General features: G+C 37.6%; 1 protein-coding gene and 1 non-coding gene across 3 annotated transcripts in view; both read left to right on the forward strand.

Moving 5' to 3' along the window:
• The window catches only part of SCFD2 (sec1 family domain containing 2), a 511,989-nt gene that overhangs the window by 135,490 nt on the left and 350,623 nt on the right, over positions 1-25,876 (forward strand). The window lies entirely within an intron of this gene.
• Positions 1,513-1,619, forward strand: LOC115895762. Its single transcript, XR_004055876.1, has one exon. It is a non-coding gene; the product is annotated as a U6 spliceosomal RNA (small nuclear RNA).

Below are 25,876 nucleotides of genomic sequence, written 5' to 3' on the forward strand. Positions count from 1 at the left end.
TTTCCCCATCTTTGTGGTTTTATCTGTCTCTGGTCTTTGATGATGGTGACGTACTGATGGGGTTTTGGTATAGGTGTCCTTCCTGTTTGATAGTTTTCCTTCTGACAGTCAGGACCCTCAGCTATAGGTCTGTTGGAGATTGCTTGAGGTCCACTCCAGACCCTGTTTGCCTGGGTATCAGCAGCAGAGGTTGCAGAAGATAGAATATTGCTGAACAGCAAGTGTACCTGTCTGATTCTTACTTTGGAAGCTTCCTCTCAGGGGTGTACTCCACCCTGTGAGGTGTGGGGTGTCAGACTGCCCCTAGTGGGGGATGTCTCCCAGTTAGGCTACTCAGGGGTGAGGGACCCACTTGAGCAGGCAGTCTGTCCGTTCTCAGATCTCACCCTCCATGTTGGGAGATCCACTGCTCTCTTCAAAGCTGTCAGACAGAGTCGTTCGCGTCTGCCCAGGCCTCTGCTGCTTCCCTTGTTGATTTTTAGCTGTGCCCTGTCCCCAGAGGTGGAGTCTACAGAGACAGGCAGGTTTCCTTGAGCTGCTGTGAGCTCCACCCAGTTCGAGCTTCCCAGCAACTTTTTTTACCTACTTAAGCCTCAGCAATTGCGGGCGCCCCTCCCCCAGCCTCGCTGCTGCCTTGCAGTTAGATCGCCGCAGACTGCTGTGTTAGCAATGAGGGAGGCTCCGTGGGCGTGGGACCTTCCCGGCCAGGTGTGGGATATATTCTCCTGGTCTGTCCGTTTGCTTAAAGCGCAGTATTGGGGTGGGAGTTACCCAATTTTGCAGGTGTTGTGTGTCTCTGTTCCCCTGGCTAGGAAAAGGGATTCCCTTCCCCCTTGCGCTTCCCAGGTGAGGCGATGCCTCGCCCTGCTCAGCTCTCACTGGTCCGGCTGCAGCATCTGACCAGCACCGATTGTCCGGCACTCCCCAGTGAGATGACCCCAGTACCTCAGTTGAAAATGCAGAAATCACCGGTCTTCTGTGTCGCTCGCGCTGGGAGTTGGAGACTGGAGCTGTTCCTATTCGGCCATGTTGCTCCGCCCCTCGACAGTATTTTTCTTTAAATCTTGATTTAAAGCCCACTTTTTCTGCAATGGATGACTGAAGTTTTTATGCTAGTCATCATTAGAAAAAAACTTTTTTTCCCATTTAAAATTTATTGGCCAGACCTGGTGGCTCACACCTGCAGTCCTGAGGCAGGAGGATTACTTGAGGCCAGGAGTTCAAGAGCAGTCTGGGTAATGTAGTGAGACCTTGTCTATACTAAAAATGAAATAAAAAAAAAAATAGCTTGGTGTGGTGGTTCATGCATGTGGTCCCAGCTACTTAAGAGGCTGAGGCAGGAGGATCACTTGAGCCCAAGAGTTCAAAGCTGCAGCAAGCCGTAATTGCACCACTGCATTCCAGCCTCGGTGACCCTGTCTCAAAAAAAAGGGAAAAAAGAAAAAGAAAGCAGTTATTTCATAGGTATGTTTATACCATAGCAAATAAATGACCCTTTAAATTGTGCCGTAGGTGCTTTCTTTGGCAGCACATATACTAAAATTGGAATGATACAGAAAAGATTAGCATGGCTCCTGCACAAGGATGACATGCAAATTCGTGAAGCATTTTGCATTTTTAAAATCTAGAATAAAAGTAAAAATTAAAGAAAAATTTTGCATTAGCAAACCCATTATAATTTTTTAAGCCTTATACTTTTTCTGCTTGTCTTAAAAAATGGCATGGTGTATTGGTGTGAGTGGTAATAATAGTAGTAATAAACATAATCCTCATTGGATTCAGAGAACTTTGCAACCCCAGAAAAGATTTTGTGGGGTAAAATCAAGGTATCATAAAGTGAGAACATTGAAAAGTAATATGTTTTCTTGAACGCTGCCCAACATCTGATTTCCTCTCTATAAAATCACTGAAGAGTAATACAAGGAAAAAAACCTTTTATTGACTATAACTTATTGTGGTAATAAAATGATAGCAAACTATGTATTAAGGAAGCAGCTGTGTTTAAACTTCCTACTTCCTAAACATATACTTTATAAAAATATATATGTAATATATCCATCTCCAGTTATTTCTTTAGGTAGAATGTATACTTTAAATTAAAACAATCCAGCTTAGAAAATGGTTTTTAAATAAAATATAAATGAGTTATAAAGCCATTCAAGAAAATTGAGGTAAAATATAGCTTTAGTTTAAAATTTTATCTCTTTGCAATAAAAAGTAGGCATCTATTTTATTGGCTGCCAAAGTAGTTTTTACTAGGTAGGATTATTATTATTATTATTATTTTTGTTTTGTTTTGTTTTTTATTTATTTATTTTTTTATTATTTTTTTTTTTATTATACTTTAAGTTCTAGGGTACATGTGCATAACGTGCAGGTTTGTTACATATGTATACTTATGCCATGTTGGTGTGCTGCAGCCATCAACTCGTCAGCACCCATCAATTCATCATTTATATCATGTATAACTCCCCAATGCAATCCCTCCCTCCTCCCCCCTCCCCATGATAGGCCCCAGTGTGTGATGTTCCCCTTCCCGAGTCCAAGTGATCTCATTGTTCAGTTCCCACCTATGAGTGAGAACATGCGGTGTTTGGTTTTCTCTTCTTGTGATAGTTTGCTAAGAATGATGGTTTCCAGCTACATCCATGTCCCTACAAAGGACGCAAACTCATCCTTTTTTATGGCTGCATAGTATTCCATGGTGTATATGTGCCACATTTTCTTAATCCAGTCTGTCACAGATGGACATTTGGGTTGATTCCAAGTCTTTGCTATTGTGAATAGTGCCGCAATAAACATACGTGTGCATGTGTCTTTGTAGTAGAAGAATTTATAATCCTTTGGGTATATACCCAGTAGTGGGATGGCTGGGTCATATGGTACATCTAGTTCTAGATCCTTGAGGAATTACCATACTGTTTTCCATAATGGTTGAACTAGTTTACAATCCCACCAACAGTGTAAAAGTGTTCCTATTTCTCCACATCCTCTCCAACACCTGTTGTTTCCTGACTTCTTAATGATTGCCATTCTGACTGGTGTGAGATGGTATCTCATTGTGGTTTTGATTTGCATTTCTCTGATGGTTAGTGATGATGAGCATTTTTTCGTGTGTCTGTTGGCTGTATGAATGTCTTCTTTTGAGAAATGTCTGTTCATATCCTTTGCCCACTTTTTGATGGGGTTGTTTGTTTTTTTCTTGTATATTTGTTTGAGTTCTTTGTAGATTCTGGATATTAGCCCTTTGTCAGATGAGTAGGTTGCAAAAATTTTCTCCCATTCTGTAGGTTGCCTGTTCACTCTGATGGTAGTTTCTTTTGCTGTGCAGAAGCTCTTTAGTTTAATTAGATCCCATTTGTCAATTTTGGCTTTTGCTGCCGTTGCTTTTGGTGTTTTAGACATGAAGTCCTTGCCCATGCCTATGTCCTGAATGGTACTACCTAGATTTTCTTCTAGGGTTTTTATGGTATTAGGTCTAACATTTAAGTCTCTAATCCATCTTGAATTAATCTTCGTATAAGGAGTAAGGAAAGGATCCAGTTTCAGCTTTCTACTTATGGCTAGCCAATTTTCCCAGCACCATTTATTAAATAGGGAATCCTTTCCCCATTTCTTGTTTCTCTCAGGTTTGTCAAAGATCAGATGGCTGTAGATGTGTGGTATTATTTCTGAGGACTCTGTTCTGTTCCATTGGTCTATATCTCTGTTCAGTCTTCTTGATGTCCTGGTCCTTTGGTGGGATATGTTCCTCCTGGTTGTGTCTAGTTGACCATCTTGGAGAGGTCCATCCAATGTTCTTTTCTTCACCTCAAACTGTTTCTACGAAATCGAACTCAAGTCACTGGATAGCAGAAGCCATTGACCACTGCCCTGTGGCATATAGGCAGCCACTTCTGGATGCCTGATAGCATGTCTTTTTCAAGCTTTGCTTTATTTCTTAACTTGTTCAGAACCAGAGCTGGGAAGAGGTTTTTGTTTTGTTTTGTTTTCTGTAGCTATTTTGGAGATCCAAACAGTAATCAGAAGTTGTTTTGAATGAAATGTTTTAAATGTTTTTGGACAAACATCAAATGGGAAAGTATTAGTTGCCTCTTTGGTCATTTGTATTTAATAGTTGTATGCAAAAAGAGGTTGGAATCAATGAAATGGTGATATAATACAAGCAGCCTTCCTTTTTTGAGGATTAAGTTGAAAATAGTCAAGTTCACTTTCCATTCTGTAAACAAAAGGGGCAGATTTCGCTAGAAGAATACTACCTACCATTTTTCATTGATTCTGATATGTTCATTTTTTCACATTTGTGAAATTTGGGTACATCCTGAAATTGGTAGCATATTTTAGTTGAAACTATTTTTTTCTAGCTTGGGAGCACATAAAATAATGGTGTGTGTTAAGATCAATCATAGAGTCTTAGATCAATGAAATGGGATTTTTGAAGATAAGAGGTAGATGAAAATTCCCGCAGACCTGGGCCTGACTTCATATCTTTTTGGTTCTGCTGTGTTGGCAAAACCATTGGAGCAAAAACATGATACCTAAGTGGCAGTTTGCCTTCACTGGCCATGAGTATGACAAAAAGTTGTTCAGTTGTTCTAGTCAACCCATTGTAGCACCTTTCATAAGTTAAGGAGGGTGATCTTTTATCAGATACCTTTGTGACTACTTGAATATCCTGACAATATATCATGATTATTTCAGCAACACTGAACTTTCCCCCAATCTAGCCTAGGACTGAGGGATGCTTTGGGAATGCCCTTTTAGGCTGACACTATGAGATCTTAAGTTAGGAAGATTTTTATGAGTGGATTGCTGAATAGCTCAAGAATGTCTTAATTTAGCTTGGGTCTATATCGTGAAATATAAGTAGCATAATATTTTAAGTGTTAAAACGAAGGCTGGGCATGGTGCCTCATGCCTGTAATCCCAGCACTTTGGGAGGCTGGGATCAGCTGAGGTCGGGAGTTCGAGACCAACCTGACCAACATGGAGAAATCCCGTCTCTACTAAAAAATGCAAAATTAGCTGGGTGTGGTGGCACATGCCTGTAATCGCAGCTACGTGGGAGGCTGAGGCAGGAGAATCACTTGAACCCAGGAGATGGAGGTTGCCATGAGCCAAGATCCCGCTTTTGCACTCCAGCCTGGGCAACAAGAGCAAAATTCCATCTCAAAAAATAAGAAGTATTAAAATAGTGACTTTAAATAGTTAGAAATCATGACAGATTATCCTAGTTAAAATAACCCCATAATTATTATTTTTAAAGCAATATAAATATATAAATATTTAGTTACTGTATTTGCTTAGTTTTAAACCTGTTTTGCATGGAACTCATTTTGATTAAAAAAGCCAGACATTTTATTCATAACTGCCGATTTTTCATTTTGAACTGCAATTAGTTAGAACAGTATACTCAAATTTAAGTTAGTTAACTTTATATAACAAGAAGCTCTTTAAAACAACTAAGAAAAATAGCTTTTGAATATGTATTAGTCAAGGTTCTCTTACAGGGACAGAACGAATGGGATCTATATATGTGTGGTATATATTCTAATAAATATATCATGTGTGTGTGTGTGTGTGTGTGTGTGTGTGTGTGTATATATATATACCCTTATGTATACTTAATAAACTCCACTTTAGTATTAACTTACACGATCACAAGGTCCCACAATAGGCTGTCTGTAAGTGGAGGAGCAAGGAGAGCCAGCATGAGTCCCAAAGCTGAAGAACTTGGAGTTCAGTGTTTGAGGGCAGGAAACTTCCAGCATGGGAGAAAGATGTAGCCTGAGAGGCTAGGCCCGTCTCTCTTTTTAATGTTTTTCTGCCTGCTTTATATTCGCTGGCAGCTGATTAGATTGTGCCCACCAGATTAAGGGTGGATCTGCCTTCCCCAACTCACTGACTCAAATGTTAACCTCTTTTAGCAATACCCTCACCGACACACCTGGAATCAATACTTTGTATCCTTCAATCCAATCAAGTTGACGCTCGGTATTAATTATCACAGAATACAAAGGTTCTACTGTGCCTCTCAACTTCTCTAACCATTAGCTTTTTTATCTTCCTCAGTCCATAGATTGCCCCAGGCTTTAGAGTATTCTGCATTATTCTTGGTAGTTCAGTATTAACTCCAGTGTTAGTGTTATAGATTTCCCTTTGTGTCCTTATACACACATATGTATGCACACACATGTATGCACACACATGCATGCTCATACTTCCATTCCCTTTTCCACACATAAGAGACTTACATAAAGAAAACTAGAGCTGAGGTAACTTTGATCTTGACAAATGGGGAATCTCAGAGCATTTACAATTGCTACTTTCTCTTCACCTAGCTGGCTTAGATCAAAACTCAATTGTGGGCTCCTCAAAGGAAAACTTCCCTGAACAGCTTGGAGCCACTTTTGTTTTATATTTACTTCTCATTTATTGACATTATTTTGTTTACTTATCTCTCTCTGCTAGAATATAAGATAAGCGAGACTAGGGACCTTGTATACTTTATTCATGAGTATGTCCTCAAATGTAGAATCTTCATTTTCACACTTGCAGTAGCAGGCATAACTTCCCGCTCATGGGAATTGGAGGAGTTTGTTATAAACGTGGAATTTACTTGCCACAGATTGGTACCTGCAATAAAAAATGTTTACATGGTTTACAAGAGTCCAGAGAGATATCTTGTTGTGGCTATTAGGACAGAGAGGCTTCTTTATGTTCTTACCACCTGTTCTCACCTTTTTACATAGCACATTGCCACCCCAAGTAATGAACGTGCTTCCCAGTTACCCTTCCAACTAGACGAGACCAGGTTCTGGCAAATGAGACCTACGTAGATGTGATGTGGGCCAGGTTCAGGCTGTGCATTTAAAGGGAGGCACATGTCTTCCCTTATCCTCTTTCTTCCTGCATGCTAAAATGCAGCCAGAATGGCAGGAGCAGGAGTGGCCATCTTGGATCATAGAGGAAGCTGTGTGTTGGGGATGTTTGAACAAAAGATGGCTTCTCTCATGATGGTGGAAAAACCATACCAGCCCAGGACCACCTATTTTCACTTTGTGTGAGTAAGACGTACATTCCTATCTTGCTTAAGCCACTGTAATTTTGGGTCTCTGTGACAGTAGCCAAACTGCACTCCAATTACTATAGTCACCTTTTGCTGTATTATTCATCACAGGAGTTCGTGTTGTGAGCCTTGTAATTCTGATCATTTTGTGACCGCTGAGGAAGTGATCAAAATAATGAATTATCTTGATGCTTGTGCTCTTAAACATCACCAGATTCTGGGTATTTGGAAGTAGTGTATGAAGATTTCGCTTACTTTAGTACAACCCTAAATTTTTAGAATTTTTAGAATTTTTAAATTTTCCAAAGAAATTTATCCAAAAAGTCCCAGATAAAGAACATTAGGAATTAAAGAGATCTGAGCTGCCTAACACGTTGGGTCCTCAGACATTCATATGATTAGACACTTGTATTTAATTGACAAAACCTCTGTCCCCCAACCCCCATTTTTAAAAATTATTCAGAATACCTGGGGGATGCTGTATTATTTATATACAGCGAGAATGAATAAACTTTACCAGTTCCAAGAAATATAAATCTTCTCTCCATCACCTTCTCTCCTCTCCAGGGAAGCTCCTGCCCTCAAGTTCTTTGCCAAGAGAGGTGTCACTTCCAAATAGTGGAGGGGAAAAGCCGAAAAGCCTTTTCCTAAGTATTCTGTTTCAGTCTATGTAACAACAATGTATTGAGCACATGCTGTCTGCTAGACAGTAAGTTGCCAAACTGAAACAAATATGGTTTTTTGGATGTGCATACAATTTCTTTTGTAATGTGAATTTATCAGTACACTACTACTACTTGTGCCATTTTCAGGGATACAGGACCAAGTAGGATTTTATAGGCTGGTGTGGGTATCTGAGTCCTGCTTTTTTAGTATTGCCTCTGTGAGAAAAGTAAGTCCTAGATTCTGCATTTAATTGATAACTTTTTTTTTATGAGTACTGGGATTACTGAAATGCAGTGTTTCCCATTAATTTGTTTTTCTTTGATATATCTATAAATTTGGCATTCACGTTAGATTTTTATCTTGAGTTTTACTCCCCAGTAAGCTTTTAATTGGACCCTTATGAGACCTACACAGTTCTCCATAAGGATATATCATCTCAGTTTCATTTCTTCTTGCAGAATAGCTATTTTAATGTTGTTCTTCTCTCCGTCACATTAAAGTATTGTATTTTTGAATAATGAAAGAGAGACAAGTAGAAAAAAGAAAATAACACCATGAACTTTTGTTCCTTTGCCCAGGGTAGGCATATCGCCAGATTTGGAGTTAGGTGAATCTGTGCCAAGCATCTGATCAGAAAATGAGAGTCGAATATATAGGCTATGTAAACCAGTGCTTTTTAACTGGCCTTGCCTTAGAAGCAATTATATAATATGTTATTCCAGCTGGAAACCAGAGTTAGTAATCAGGCAAAGTAAGTTTAAGGCTAACAATTTTGGTTCTTACCATTTCATGGGTTTACCAAAAAAGTTTCAAATACAGACCTTATGCCAGTGACTGAAAGTGCATACGGGTGGGTCTTCATTTTGTGAAAAACAAGGAGGATACAACCATTCTGGTTATTCTTGCATGACCAAAAGGGAAATAAGAATGGTTTGTGCTTCCCTACACTAACTGAATCTTCCATCCTGAGCCACTCCCTCTAGCTGTTTGTACCGTGACAACCACCCCAGTGGTGCTAGGATTTTTTTTTTTTCTTTGTTAAACATCTGGGTTCCTAAGAATAAAAGGAAATAACACTGTCTAATTGATTTTTTTTTTTTTTATTTTTAGCATTAGCCTTGGAGAAACCAATCTTGCGTATGTCCATTCACAGGGCGTTTAGGTCTAATGTGCTTAAAGGTGTGCTTTTCTGAAGGAAGCTTATGCCTCGGCTGGCAGAATACCTGAGAGTATTTCTGACTTAAGGATTCTGAGAGTACTAGAGGTTAGCTTAACATTAGTGGGTGCCTGAGACTAGACAGGAGTGTTGGGCTAGTGCGTGGATTTCTTCATGATCTCTGGAATGTCTATGTCTTGTTATCTCCCTCTGTTCTTATCATCCTTTACTTTTGAGGTAAAGGACTCACAGCAGAAGTGGACAGGTGGAAGAAGTGGAAGAGTACTGAGTAGAAGCTGATAAGTCTGTTTTTTTTCTCCAGAATGTGTTGATACTTGAAGTGATGAAAGTCGAATGATCCAAGTCTCCTAAAGAAAGACATACTTTAGGAGGAATATGTGGCTCTCCTCAGCACTTTCTTTACTCAGGGCTGTCCAGTGGGAGCAGTACTAGCTTATGACTTGCAGTGTTGTGTTGCAGTGTAATTTTACAAACATTCTGAAACTATTTCTTCTAGAGTAATTTATGTCGTTTCGTGTCCTGTGCAGAAAAAGAAATCCACAGCTGGGCAATTACATAGTGGTTGTACCGTATGTTTTTAACAGGTGTCTTTCCTAACATAAAATGCAAGAATACTAGTCTTGTTTTTTTATCTCCTGATTTTGTAAATAAGCAAAACAAAATTGCCAGAAAGCTTATTCCAGGGGAAAAATATGTGTTAAAAATTGATAGATTATCACCCTTCCACGGGGAGCTTTCTGTTGTTATCCACGCATGTGATTAAAAAAAATCTTTATTGTAGTTTTACTAGAGAATACAAAAGATTCCTTTGAGTAGTTTGTCTATGTAGGGATGGTGTAGCCTTTTTTCTTTTTGTAAGGGAACTGTTTTGGTTGGTGTTGCTGTTTTGTTTTATATATTAGTAAGTATTTGAAGTTTGTTTTCCTTGCAACATTCTGGATTCATAATTTTTAAGTAGAAAAAAGTAGGGAATTAAATTGGAAAAATTTGGGTTTGGCATTTCTTGTTACTAATTTTTATTGAAAAATATAGAATTTGTCTTCCATCTCATTGAATATATGATACCCACTATTTTTTGTTTTGTATTCTTTAACTTTGGTTCTGATAGAAAAATCATCATAAAGTACAAAGACATAAAATCTGTACATGTAGAGTACATCAAGGTGTTTTGAGACTAGAAGGAAGATAATTACATGAAACTTTAATATGTATGTAACATTTTTGTTTAATTTGTTTAGGTCACTTCTATTTGATGGATTTGTTTTCTTGTTGGTCCTACTTTTTTAAAGAGATTATAGCTTTAGTGAGAAAAAGAAAAGAAAAAAGTGTATTAGCAGTAATCTCATAAACATAACATTTTAGAGGAAAGCTGCCTATTTAAATATGATGAATTTATCAACCAAGGCGTACATCATCAGCACTCTTCTCTACTGACCAGGATAGTTTTTAATGGCACCCACCTGATTTAAATATTCCTTAAGAATAATTCATATATTGATTGGGTATAGGAATAATTGAGTGTATTTCTGATTAGCATGATAAAATCATTCAGTGAAAAAAGAGAAAATATAGACTAATGTTTAGAAGCGAAGACATTTTGCTTTTGTAGGAGAGCTAATGAAATGACCTCCAAATGGAGATGATTTCTTATGTAACCAGAACGTAAAATCCATTCATTCAATCAATATTTATCTAGCCACCTGTTGGACAACAGACGCCATGCTTTGGCAGCAAGGCTGAATCCACAAACAAGATAAACCAGATCTGTGCTGTTGTGTGGCTTGCATTATCTAGTGAGTAAGGACAGGCAAGTTAAATAATAAGAATTATAGTCAGCAAAGATTTTGAGCATCTGTTGGGTCTGAAACACTTTATTCAGTGTTGAGAAGAGTTTTGTTTAAAACTAATTTTCAATTTATAAGGGATATATATCCTACTTAACACATGAATGGTTCGTTTCTTAGTATGCCATAGTCCCTTATACATACACCTATAATAATGCGTATCAGTTGTAGCATGGCTTATTTGTGTCCATCTCACTCTGCCACAACTATACCCATACTGTTAGACTGGCATTTTATGACTGACTTATTCGTGCTTTCTCTTCACTTGGAATATGCCTGACCTATAAGAAACACACAATACAGTGTACATATTGGTTTGATGTATGTATAATTCTTTATAGTTAGTGAGGAATTTTCATCTAATTTTATTTCAAAATTATACCTCAGAGATCTGAGATATTGCATATCTGATTTCAATATCTGAGATATAGAAAATATCTTAACATTTGCATCTATTTTATCTTCATCAGACTCATAGAAGAGGTAACAAAGAAGCAACAAAGACAACAGAGTTTGAGTGACAACTTGTACATAAGGGTTTTTGCCAAGAGTCATAGAAGAAGGATGACTATAGCTGCTCATGTCTATAACTTGTTCTAATCTTGTCAAAAATGTATTAAGCTTGCCAGAAACCCTTATCACTTTTGTTTCACCACACCACTCCCATTTTTACCCTGTTCTTTGTAAAATCATTCTGAAGCTTTACAAGGTGTTTGTACTGAAATTATGAGATAGTTGATCCCCACTACTACCCCATCTACCACCATTGAGCTCTTGCCCAGTGACAAGAACTAGGCTTAAATGCTTCACATGCATTGTCTCATTCAAACCTTACAGTTCTAGGAACTATCCTTGCTCCTGTTTTACAGAGGAAGGAACAGAAGCTTAGAGAAGTTAAGTATTTGCCTAGGTTACATAGCTAATAAGTAGTGGAGCCTGGATTCTATTGGCTCTGCCTGACTCCAGAGTCTGTGCTTTCAACAACTGTACCACACTACATTGAAGGACTTATTTGAAAATATAAATTAAAGAATGTAATTGTCAAACTACACTTCTAGTATGAGAAGTGCAGCTCTGCCTGTTTATAAGCAAATCATCTGTACATACATTTATCAGAAAATACACATAAAGTCGGATTCATAATTTTTGATTTTTTGCAGAAATAATTCTTTGTTTTTGTTTTATGAATAAATAATATACCCTGGAATTTCTTTTGGAGCACTCCCCTCCAGTACATGTAGCTCATCTTATTTGCCATTTTCCAGCCATATATTATGACTGATGGATGATTCATGTAGGAATAAAATGTTTAGATTCCCCAGGGCTCAGCCCCAAAGGCAAAAATATTCTGCTCTAGTGAGGCTTGATCCAAACAACAAATATAGTTTTTAAATTCATGCAAAGACTTTGTTATTGTTGTTTGTATATACTTCAAAATCTTAGCCCTGTTTATACCAAGATTCTCATTTTTGGAAGAACTTCAGTGTCATCTTTACAAGAATCCCCTCTATGGCACACCCTTCTATAGATGGCTTGTATGAGTTTATTTAAGATCTAGATTTCTTTCTAAACATTGGCTACACAGGAGAATTTCACTGTTTGCTGTGACAGGAAAAATAATCAAGGAAATGGCCATTTTGTTCTCTTTAAAATTTGTTTTCACATCTCTCATATACAATATCCTTTTCTTACATTATACTTAATTTTGTTACCTTTCTATGGCTGAAATTATAATTGGTGTCCTTTTATACACAATTGTAGAGTGGTGATAGGAAGGATTTTCATCACTGAAGAATGTCAGGCGATGCTCAGATAAGAGGCCAGAGGAGACACTCACAGAGGTCACATGTACTGGCCATCTTTCCATCTGTCAGCCACATGCTCCATCTTCTTTCGCAGGAAGACAGCATGACAGGAAAGGATGAGAAGGTTCAAGGCATCCTCAACAGCAAGGAGTTTGCTGAAATGCACCCTTGTTAGGGATACCTTTTTTAGATCCACAGAAAAAACGTAATCCCCTGATAACTATACAAGAGTGTTAAAAATAATTTAGTTAGTGATAGACAGGTGTTTGGAGGTTGGTTGGTTTCTGGAGTAGGAGGTGGCCACAGTGATCTTTTCTTTTACTGGGTCATTTCTCTACCTGTATGTGTTACCTCATCCTTCAAGTCCAAGTAAGCTGCCTTTTTTTGGTGCTGCCCATCCTCTTGCACTGATCACCCTAATTTAAATAATTCAATTAATTTAAATGTTGCCTAACTTATCTGTATCCTTAGCTCTCTGAAGGCAGGGATCCCATGTTTTGTTTATTGTTACTTTTCCACCTGGCAGATAGTAGGTGTTCATTAAAAATTTCCTCTCAATTTATTTTATGAACTTCATTGCTCATCAGAATGTCAGTGAATAATTTTTTAAATAATTTGATTAAATTATTCTTGAAAACAGCCAAAAAAGCCTAAAAAACATTAATGTTGGGAAAAAGACTTGTGTCAGCCCATATGATAATACTTATGAATATTGTATATCAATATATACAATTATACATCAATAATGTTTATCAGTATTTTCTAGTAGTCTTTTTGGGTTTTGGTTCTTACATTTTAATTCAGCAACTAGTCCCCTCCCCCCCATAAAAATAATTACCAATAATGTTGTATTGCTGCAAGATAGTTTAGGAATAGATGCAAGAGTATTTTAGTGACTTTTTTATTTGATAAAGGCAGTATCACAAACCAGTGGGAAAAGAAATAATATTTAATATGTGACCAAGAACAATTGATGGGGGGAGCGATTATTGCTATATTAAAAGGTAAATCAGAAAACCAAAACCAGAGTGGGTACAGTGGCTCGTATCTGTAATCCCAGCACTTCGGGAGGCCAAGGCAGGATGACCTCTTGAGGCTTGGAGTTTGAGACCAACCTGGGCAATACAGTAAGATCAAATTTCTATATTCTTAAATTAAAAAAAAATTAAAAATACCCCAAATCAAAAGTAAACTACCAGAAAATATTGGTAAACATTGGGTTTATTTTGGAATAGGGAAGAATCTAAAAGCCATGACATTAATCACAAAGGATTTGGAAAGCCACCAGATTTGATAATAGTATGGCTTAGTGGTTTAGAGAAAGGACCTTAAGGTCTAATTTAATTAGAGGATTCTAGAATTAAATTCTGCTGATACTTACTGAGTGGTCTTGGTAGAAATTATCTACCTCATTAAGGCACAGTTTCCTCATTTGTAAATTAGAGGGGATAATCATAATAGCAAATTCATTAAGTCTTTAGAATACAAAAATTTATATCAGGTAGTTGCCCTTTGGCAATAACATAGAAAACACAACAAATTTTAGCCATTATTATTAGCTCTAAAAATTTTATATAGTGTGTTAACAAGTCACCTTGATAAAAGCAAACAAAATAGGAAAAGTATTTGCCATAAGACAAAGATTGATGTATATTACATGTGAAAAATTTGTTCATATGGATAAGGAAAATATCATTCAACAGAAAAAATGTTTTTTAAAATGTGGCCAGCCATTTTACAGATGAAGAAATAGTAGTGGCTAATAAGCATATGAAAAAAATGTTCACTTTTCCTAGTAATAAGAAAACCCCAAACAATGCTGAGATGTAATTTACCACTTTAAATTATCAAAGATTATCAAATAATAAGTAGTGATGGGTGGAACTCAGTAACATGTTCATTCGGAAACATTACTATTGGAAGAGTGAATTTTGTCAAAGCATTTTGGCAATAAACCTTGAAAAGGTTTATATTTTTTCTGGTAATTTCATTTCAGATTAATTAAGATAATTAAGAATATAATCAAATATGGTGATATGATTTATGTTGTAATATTTTTGCTTTGGTTTTTATTTATAATAATGACAAATTAGGAACAATCTAGATGTTTTACAGTGAGATTGATGTAATGCATGATATAGTTGTTAAAAATTAAGTTATTGAAGAGTATTTTTAATGAGGTGTGGAAATGTTATTCATGTAATGTTAGTAGAAGAGAGTTTATTCACATGAAAAACAAAACTGCATATATACCATGAAACTAACTCTGTTAAGGTAATAAAAAAAACGTGAAGAAAGTAGAGGGAGATTAGATACCTAAAGTAGAAGAAATACTGGAAAATACATCACAATTATTATCATAGTTTTCTAAGTAGTAGGTTTTTCAGTTATCTATTACTGCATAGCAAATTACCCCAAAACTTAGTGGCTTAAAGCCAGCATTTTCTTAGAGCTCACAGGTTTGTGGAGTCAGGAATTCAGGCAGAGCTGAGCTGAGCAATTCTTTGGCTCTACATGGCACCTACTAAGGTTATTTGGGGATATTCAGCTTGTAGAGGGAGGATCCAAGATGATTTCAGTCAGGTGTCTGGGCTTTGTAGGGGCTAGGTAGAAGGATGGACTCAGCTGCAGTGCCTACGCGTGGCCTCTCCATCATGGCAGTCTTAGGGTAGTCAGACTTCTTACACGGAGGTTAAGGTACCCAGAGAAATTGTTCTGGGGGAACTGGCAGAAAATGTAAGACTCTTTTTTGAGACGGAGTCTTGCTCTGTCGCCCAGGCTGGAGTGCAGTGGCGCAATCTCGGCTCACTGCAACCTCCACCTCGCAGGTTCAAGCGATTCTCCTACCTTAGCCTTCTGAGTAGCTGAGATTACAGGCACATGCCACCACGCTTGGCTAATTTTTGTATTTTTAGTAGAGATGGGGTTTCACCATGTTGGTTAGGCTGGTGTCCAACTCCTGCCCTCGTGATCCACCCGCCTCGGCCTCCCAAAGTGTTGGAATTACAGGCGTGAGCCACTGCGCCCAGCCAAGGTAAGACTTTTTATCACCCAGCCTTGAAAGTTCTAGAACTTAATTGACCAGCCAGAATGAAGGAACTTAATTGACTAGCCCAGAATGAAGGGAAAAGAATTAGACTGTACCTCCCAAAGGGAGGAGAAGCAAATAATTTATAACCATCTTTATCCTCTCTCGGGTGGATTGTGAGATTTTTATTTTCTTTGTATTTCTGTAGTATCTATAATGCAGAAGTATTATTTTTGTAATTTGTAAGAGCTTTTTATATATTAAGTTTATAACCTTCCATGAGATTTGCATAAAGTAGTTAACATTGTGTCTGGCATAAATAGAACTCTCTATAAATGTCAACTGCCATCAGTATTATCTTTAGTTCTTTTACTTTAGAAAATAAACACATTGGTGGATTTATTTGCAGTGGCTCATTTTAAAAGGCATTAAAAAGTCATAATTTTGTCTAGGCAAGCCAAACAAGATTTCCATGAGAAAATGTTCCATGAGACTATGTTTTGAAGGATGAAAGGGAATTGCCAGTCAGGGAAGGATGGGAAAGACATGCAAGACGATGGGAACTGTATATGCAAAGACACAGAGTTCTGATAGTGCATAGCATGTTACAGGATCTCATGTGGCAGGGTGTGACTGTAAGGCATGTGTTTGTGGAGAAAGGGCTGGCACCTGAAGGGGAAGAATTACATTCAAGAGACAACCAAGAAACAGAATATATGGGTCCTAGTGACTGATGAACTATAACAGTTCCTTCAGAGTTACAGCAAACAAAATTTAACTTTTCACTAGTTAAAGCAATCTTACTATCTGTTCCTGATTTAGTTTTCTTTCTTTAAACCTCAACATGAATTATATGTGAAAAGGACAGAATTCAGACTAAGTAATAAATTACATATGGGTAAATTTCCTTTCAAACTAAAAAAAGAGAAAAATTGGAGAAAATGACAGGCCAAGCCCTATTTTTAGTTTAAAAATAAAGTGATTTATATATTTTTTTCAGAAAGCCAATAGAACTGAACATTTGTCCATCATCTCAGAATGGGTGCTCCTGCCTATTGAGCTCCATTCTTGCTGTCCCAGGGCTCTTGTGTTTTTGTGCCATATGGGTTCCACATCTGGTGACCAGTCCGTGCTCTTTTGGGGGAAAGAAAACAAAACTTCCTGGGAGGGACACCTGAAATACAGTTCTGTAGAATCTGCTACTGCCTATGCCTGCAAATATCTGGGTACCAAATTAAATGCATAAAGCTGAAGTTATATTACTTTTCAAAGCTAGCAGTAACCAGATAGGACACAATACAAATTAGGGCTTTAAACTTTCTGGTACCAGTTCTTTCTTCTGACATATTGTTTGCAATGATATCCCTTTGATGTTTTGACATATCTATGAAATCATGATGAAATATGGTAACCAGAACTAGTACTGATTTATTCTGGGCAAATCATTTGGAATCAATATTATAGTGAAAAAAAAAATGCTATTTGGAGTAGTTCTTCCACTTGTAATCAATTTAATTGGTGTTGAAGTCCCAAGTCTTTTTTTCTCTAGAACTGTCTTTAAAATAGTTATCATGATAAACCAATAAAAAATTCAAATAAAAAGTAAGTTCAGGATATTACTAGCAAATATTTATCACTTAATGTTTTCTAAATTTATCATACACAGATATCCACTGTCCCGTGTATACAAATGACGGTTAAGCTTTTGCAGTCATGTAAAAATAATTACTTCTATCAAGGCTTCAAGCTTCAGGAAGAATGTCACAGCACATACATGTGTAGTGGTTTTCTCCAGGTTAAATACTTTGATGGTGACACACCAAGATTCCGTGTTTCAAAACCGAGATTTTTATTCTCTTCTTAACTCATTGAGTCATTGTGGCTTCTCTCACTGTTTTAGAACATGATTAAACTTTGTACTCTTTTCTTGTGTTAATAAAACAAAGGTGAGAGTGGGTGGGTGAAAGGAAAGACATAATCCAGATGAGATGGTTATATAGGAACAGATTTTCAAAGTGTTAGCTGACATTGTGAAAAGCTGTTTTAGTAATAAGCCTAATGGAAAAACAATGTGGCCAGGAACCTGTCTGGTACTGATATTTGACTCATTCAAAGTAATGTCAGATACACTGGAAACCAACGGACACCGTTAACAGAATCAGTCCTATGTGTTGCTAACATAGTATTTTGTTGTTGTGGTTCCTCTGTTGCCTCTTCTTGTAGCCTCCCATGGTGCTTGATGGTGTTCAAGAACTGGAAATGTCACCAGCTGTAGCAGAGCTGCTGGATCTCCCTATTTCTCATTTTCCAATGTCCATTTTCCAGCAATATTAATCTTGTTCTGCTTTCCTCCAATTTGCCATTTGTCTCCTGTCAATGACATTTTAATTTTAACCTGATTTTTCTTTTCTACTCTGGTTGCCTTAATTTGAAATTTTTATAGGTAATCAGTTAAAAAGTAAGCAAGCAATCATATTCTAAAAATTGTATCCAAAATCTGGGCAATATTAATTAGATGGGAATTCATATCACAAATCACTATTGGAGAGGAAGTTACAGATGGAGAGGCATCATTCCAAACTGTTGTAGTATTGTCAAGGATAAATAATTATTAGCAAGACTTAACTTTATAAATGTGACCTGAGTGAGATTTTAATTTAATATTGCAATTTTTATTACAAGGCAGGATCTTGGTAAAATTAAAAACACATGGACTAATTTAGCCTCAATAGACAAGGATGTTTGTGAATGGGAGTCAAAGGATTTGATTTTCAGTCTTTAGATCTTTTGCTCCTTGGTTTCCTCATCAGCCAAATGAGATATTATTATTATTCCTTTCTTTGAGGAGATTCTGTAATGATCAACATTATCTTACTTTCAAATCTCCAAGAAGAGTTGTTTGGCCTTGAACCCTATTTTCCTCATTTGTGTAGGTGAAGTGGCTGTTGGGTGGTTCTGGGCATTAGTGATAATGTGTATACTGCACTAGCACAGTGCCTGGCCAGTTGTGGGTACTTAAAATGTAGATTTGACCATTGCAGTTGCTCCTGATACTCCTGCTACTCTGCTGCTTATTACCTTCTTATCTGCCAGTATTTTGTAAATACCTATTTTTTTCTATGATTAAAATAAACATCACGATGCAGGTGAGATTAATTTCTCCCACTTCCTGCATGGCAAATTTTGTTTAGCTTTATTGGAAGGAAAGAGAAGATAGCATTTCAAATATCCCTGAATGTAATTTGAATTAGGGCTTCACATTTTTATTTCAGTAAAGTATATTTATTTTCTTAGAGGAATTCTTCCCCAAACCATTACCAGCAGAATCAGTGATAATTGGATGGAGTCTTTGGGACTCTTGTTATATGTATGAAGCCTTGCATGTGACTTCTGAATCATCAAGGGTATTGTTACAGATAATAAGATGTTATTATTAACTGCTTTATTGTATCTAATGCTATAAAACTCATGTGTGCTGTGTGTGTATGTGTATGTGTACATTTATATGGTCTTTGATTAACTGAATACCTGACTGCATTTTATATGAGAATATTCTTTGCATTTCTGATAAGTTGTTAAATATATTGACACATAGACACACAGAAATTACTTAGTTACTTATTTCAACAAATAATTATTGGGTACCTATTATATGACTAATAGTCAATTGTTCCATGTGGTAGAAATAGAGCAGTTAACATTACAGAGTCCCTGCTTTCACAAAACTTACATTCTAGTTAAGAAAACAGACAGTAAAGAAACCAAAAAATATATAAAGCATGTCAGGAGTAATGGTTATATATGATAATGAGCTTATGAGCTGATCAGGTTTTCTATAGCGTGTGTTCCTTTGGTTGGTGTCCTTGCTGTACTGGCTCTTCAATAATTTCAATATCGCTTTTGATCAGTGCTATGATAAAAAATGAAGCTGGGTCATGGGCTAAAAAGCAGCAAGAATTGAAAAAGCTATCAGATACAGTATGATGAGGGTTGCGCATTTCTGAAGAAGTGATATTTGAGTGGAGACTTGAATGAAGAGAGGGAGTGAACCATGAGGCCATCTGGGGAGAGAGTGTTTTAGGTAGAGGTAGGAGGAAAGGCAAAAACACCTCCACTACCCAATGCTTACACTCCATCAGGTTGGAGGCCACTGCTGGAGTGTGAGTGTTTGGAAGTGGAGGGGATGAACTCAGAGGTGTGGAGGGGAGGATGACTGGGCAGATTCTTAGGCCTTGTAGACCTTGGCAGTCATGGCGGTGGTAGTAGTAACCATTATTATTATTCTCATTTATATATTTTTTATCTTAGTGTGTCTTAAAATAATGTTAAGCATTAAAAGAACCATATGGCATTATTAGTTAAACGAATGAGAAAATTTGAAGAACTCTTTGAAGCAGAATTCCACTGATACTTTTATATCCTGTATTTGCCTGCACATCTTAATTCCTGAATTTACTTTTAGCTTGAACTAGCGTGAAGTTTTTTGTATGAACTCTTAAGAGTTTTTACAAAAGAGTCTTTTTACAGAACATGACTGAAAGCAGGTAGACTTTGGAGATCATACTCACTCTGGTTTTAATTTCAGACCCCTTTTTGTATCAAAAGTCAGGTCCCTGATGAGAAAGGAATCACGTCAGAGGCATTTTTTTTCTACTCAATTCCAAAGAAGGTTTTGGAGTTCTTGTTTTGGCACTATGCATCTCCAAGAGGAATTTCTTTTTTCTGTACACCTGCAGCAATAAAACATAAAGGGATTGTGATTTTGAGTCCTGTCTTTACTCATCATCTCTTTTTGCTTATACTAGAGACAATCATATTTAAAGTCTTATAGGCAACTGGACTGTCTTTAGGCATTAAACTTTGTAAAAAGGTAGTGCTTTTCACATTACGCCTACTAAATAATTTTAGCGTAGTTATCATTGCTAGAAAGTGTTTATGTGTACCAGATGCATTTACACACACTTCATTTATCATTATTACAGAAGCGTTTCCATATTTTAACATCTAGAACAGCCTTACTGATACATACAGGCTGAATATTTTCCTTGGCCACCTGTCTACCCGCACCTAGTTAACTGGCTTTTCTCTTGTGTGTAGAATTTTTAAAAATCAACTATATTTGTTAACAAGATAGAACAAACAAAGTGTGCTGGTTTAAAAAAATTAACAGTGTAATCATTGTGATGAGTTAAGGTTCACTTGTGAAGCAGAGTTTGAATAATTCATTTGGTTTCCTTTTTAAAACTACCATTCACATCCAGAGAAAAAATGATCCCATATGACAATTATATAGAAACAACTACTCTAAAATTTTATTTATAATATGAACAGTGTTCCTTGTACCTTGATATTAGTCATTTGTTTATAATTATTTATCCCTTCCACGTCAACACACACAGACACCACATGCACACACACACACACCACACACACACATGTGCTCACTTTCTTCCTCTCTCTCTCACCATCTCCTTAATACTATATTGTGTGGGTTCTTTGTTCATGGGCAATTTTTTTTTTTTTTTTTTTTTTTTTTTTTTTGCTTTCTTTTAATTTGGATACTCTTTCCAGCCTGTCCTGGACTGTATTATGGGTTTGGGAAGTGACATGGACAAATACCTGCTGATTAGGTAATTGATTTCATTGTGATTATGTCACTTTGGGTGCTCTGAAGGTTACATTAAGCTAAACGTACTTTCCACATTTGGTATTGTTTTGACTTTTGGAAGTCCTGGTCCTTTATAAGCTATAATGTGTGGTTAACTTTACCAACTTTGGGGTAGGAAAGGAGCGTTTGGTTTTGAGGGGTGGAGAATGCTTTCCCAAAAGTAAATTCTATTAAGTTCTGGTTTATTTTTCCCCAGCAGAAGGAATAGAGGTGCCATGCCTGAGTAATTTAACATTCAGCTGGAGGAAATTTAGGTTGGGAGCTATACTATCCATCCAATATTATAAGGTAACTGAAGAAGGGAAGAAGAGAAGGAGAAGTAGTAAAATGCTAGGCAGAAATTAGTCTTGTTAAGCCTAAATTCAAACTCTTTAGCTGGCAGTTTTGGTTTTCTAGTGTATGGTCTAAGCCAGTGGTTCTCAAACTTTTTGGTCATAGGACCCCTTTACATTCTTGAATGTTACTGTGAGCTCCAAAGAGGTTTTGTTTAAATGGATTGTATTTATTGGTATCCACCATCTTAGAAATAAAACGGAAAATTTTAAAACTACTGACTGTATTGAGGAAAACGCTCTCAAACCATGCTTTTCCTCTACTTTCACACTACAACAATTGTCAACACAGAAGAAAACATTTGTGACCAAATGTGTAGGGATTTTTCCCCCCACACAAAGCAGTGGACACCAGCTGTGCATCTTCCCATTTGGTGCCAACACTATCTACCCAGAGATATAGCATCAGATCCCACAGGTTGAGGGCTCAGTCCCCAAGACTGACCCCCATCCCAAACACATCAGTCTCAAGTCAGCCTGCACAACTTCTAACTGACCAGCTTCAAGCTGGCGTTCCCACGACTCCCCTTTGAATTTGATTAATTTGCTGGAGCAGCTCACAGAACTCAAGAAAACACTCACGTTTACCAATTTATTATAAAAGATACTATGAAGGATACAGATGAAGAGACGTGTAAGATATGGGGGAAGGGGCATGGAGCTTCCATGCCCACCCTAGGTGTGCACCCTCCAGGAACCTCCAAGGGTTCAGCTATCTGGACCCTCTCTGAACACAGTTCTCTTGGGTTTTTTTTTAGATGGAGTCTTTCTCTGTCATCAGGCTGGAGGGCAGTGGTGCAATCTCGGCTCATTGCAACCTCTGCCTCCCGGGTTCAAAGGATTCCCCTGCCTCAGGCTGCAGAGTAGCTGGGACTACAGGCTCGCCCCACCATGCCCGGCTAATTTTTTGTATTTTAGTAGAGACGGGGTTTCACTGTGTTGGTCAGGATGGTCTTGATCTCCTGACCTCATAATCTGCCCACCTCAGCCTCCCAAAGTGCTGAGATTACAGGAGTGAGCCACCGTGCCTGGCCCCTCTTGGATTTTTATGGAGGCTTCTTGACGTCAGCATTCCTTCCTTCAGGGTTCGGGGTGGACAATCTCTGGGAGGGTCTTAAGGCCCACAACAGAAAGGCAGGGGAAGATTAGAGTGCTGCCTCGGGGCAGGTGAAAGGAAGGCAGGAGGTCAGAAGCCTGCCCCTGAGGTCTAACACATTCCACATTATAACAAATGACTGTAACAAAGGCTGTCGGAGTTATGAGCCAGGAACCATGGACAAAAATCAATATCTGTCATAATACCATGTTTATTAATTTGTTAAAAAGAATAGTAATTCCTGTTATTAATTAAAATAAAAATAAAAATGTATGATAATATAAATAATACATTTTTCAGAACAGAAATAGTTAGTGAGATGAGTAGTATTGTTTTACATTCTGCAAATCTCTTTAATGTCTGGTTTAATAGAAGACAGCTGGATTCTCGTTTCTGCTTCTGCGTTCAGTCTGTTGTCATATCACACATCACATAGCTTCTGGAAAACTTCACTCTATGCTCCTGAGACAATGAGAGTGAAAAAGGCAAATAATTACTTAGTGTTATTATGAAAATAATTTTGACCCTGTGGAACCCCTGGAAAGGTCCCTCAGGACTTAACTGACCTCAGTTTGAGAGCTATTGGCCCACAGAAATCTTTCCAACCACACTCTTGTGTTAAGCCCCTCTGAGCCTCTTTTGTGTCAACACTTCAGCCTGCTCCTTTTCCCACCCTTACTCACCGATTCTCCTAGCTGCCCACAGTTCAGAGCCCAGAATCTTAAGCATTAGAGTCGAGTAGAGTCTATCCAGTACAGATATCTATTATGGGAGGGTTCTCTGACTCAAGGTATCATGAAAATATCAAAAGGATTCATTGAGAATGAGTGAACCTACTTTCTGAAATTAAAACTATAGTTGAAGTCTTCTTATCCATGGTGATAAGGGCCAGAAGATGATTAATTGAAAAAGCAGTTCAAAAGAGAGAACCATAGAAAGATTCATACATACATCAACTTTTTTTTAACTTACAAAACCTTAAAGTTACTAGCAAAACAATCTAAGGACTGTAAGAACACTGGTATGTCACTTCTTTATACTATAGTTTCTTGAGGACAGAGACCATGTCATCATTTTTCTATTTTCTTTTTCTTTTATTATTATTATTCTTCTTTAAGTTCTAGGGTACATGTGCATAACGTGCAGTTTTGTTACAGATGTATACTTGTGCCATGTTGGTGTGCTGCACCCATCAAATCGTCAGCACCCATCAATTCATCATTTATATCAGATATAACTCCTAGTGCAATCCCTCCCCCCTCCCCCCTCCCCATGATAGGCCCCAGTGTGTGATGTTCCCCTTCCCGAGTCCAAGTGATCTCATTGTTCAGTTCCCACCTATGAGTGAGAACATGCGGTGTTTGGTTTTCTGTTCTTGTGATAGTTTGCTAAGAATGATGGTTTCCAGCTGCATCCATGTCCCTACAAAGGACGCAAACTCATCCTTTTTTATGGCTGCATAGTATTCCATGGTGTATATGTGCCACATTTTCTTAATCCAGTCTGTCACAGATGGACATTTGGGTTGATTCCAAGTCTTTGCTATTGTGAATAGTGCCACAATAAACATACGTGTACATGTGTCTTTGTAGTAGAATAATTTATAATCCTTTGGGTATATACCCAGTAGTGGGATGGCTGGGTCATATGGTACATCTAGTTCTAGATCCTTGAGGAATTGCCATACTGTTTTCCATAATGGTTGAACTAGTTTACAATCCCACCAACAGTGTAAAAGTGTTCCTATTTCTCCACATCCTCTCCAACACCTGTTGTTTCCTGACTTTTTAATGATTGCCATTCTAACTGGTGTGAGATGGTATCTCATTGTGGTTTTGATTTGCATTTCTCTGATGGCGAGTGATGATGAGCATTTTTTCATGTGTCTCTTGGCTGTATGAATGTCTTCTTTTGAGAAATGTCTGTTCATATCCTTTGCCCACTTTTTGATGGGGTTGTTTGTTTTTTTCTTGTAAATTTGCTTGAGTTCTTTGTAGGTTCTGGATATCAGCCCTTTGTCAGCTGAATAGATTGCAAAAATTTTCTCCCATTCTGTAGGTTGCCTGTTCACTCTGATGGTAGTTTCTTTTGCTGTGCAGAAGCTCTTTAGTTTAATTAGACCCCATTTATCAATTTTGGCTTTTGCTGCCATTGCTTTTGGTGTTTTAGACATGAAGTCCTTGCCCATGCCTATGTCCTGAATGGTACTACCTAGGTTTTCTTCTAGGGTTTTTATGGTATTAGGTCTCACATTTAAGTCTCTAATCCATCTTGAATTAATCTTCGTATAAGGAGTAAGAAAAGGATCCAGTTTCAGCTTTCTACTTATGGCTAGCCAATTTTCCCAGCACCATTTATTAAATAGGGAATCCTTTCCCCATTTCTTGTTTCTCTCAGGTTTGTCAAAGATCAGATGGCTGTAGATGTGTGGTATTATTTCTGAGGACTCTGTTCTGTTCCATTGGTCTATATCTCTGTTTTGGTACCAGTACCATGCTGTTTTGGTTACTGTAGCCTTGTAGTATAATTTGAAGTCAGGTAGCATGATGCCTCCAGCTTTGTCCTTTTGACTTAGGATTGTCTTGGCAATGCGGGCTCTTTTTTGGTTCCATATGAACTTTAAAGCAGTTTTTTCTGGTTCTGTGAAGAAACTCATTGGTAGCTTGATGGGGATGGCATTGAATCTATAAGTAACCTTGGGCAGTATGGCCATTTTCACGATATTGATTCTTCCTATCCATGAGCATGGTATGTTCTTCCATTTGTTTGTGTCCTCTTTTATTTCACTGAGCAGTGGTTTGTAGTTCTCCTTGAAGAGGTCCTTTACATCCCTTGTAAGTTGGATTCCTAGGCATTTTATTCTCTTTGAACCAATTGTGAATGGAAGTTCATTCATGATTTGGCTCTCCATTTGTCTGTTACTGGTGTATAAGAATGCTTGTGATTTTTGCCATTGATTTTGTATCCTGAGACTTTGCTGAAGTTGCTTATCAGCTTAAGGAGATTTTGGGCTGAGACCATGGGGTTTTCTAAATATACAATCATGTCGTCTGCGAACAGGGACAATTTGACTTCTTCTTTTCCTAACTGAATACCCTTGATTTCTTTCTCTTGCCTGATTGCCCTAGCCAGAACTTCCAACACTATGTTGAATAGGAGTGGTGAGAGAGGGCATCCCTGTCTTGTGCCAG

This window comes from Rhinopithecus roxellana, chromosome 2 (assembly GCF_007565055.1).
Source record: "Rhinopithecus roxellana isolate Shanxi Qingling chromosome 2, ASM756505v1, whole genome shotgun sequence".
Lineage (NCBI taxonomy): Eukaryota > Metazoa > Chordata > Mammalia > Primates > Cercopithecidae > Rhinopithecus > Rhinopithecus roxellana.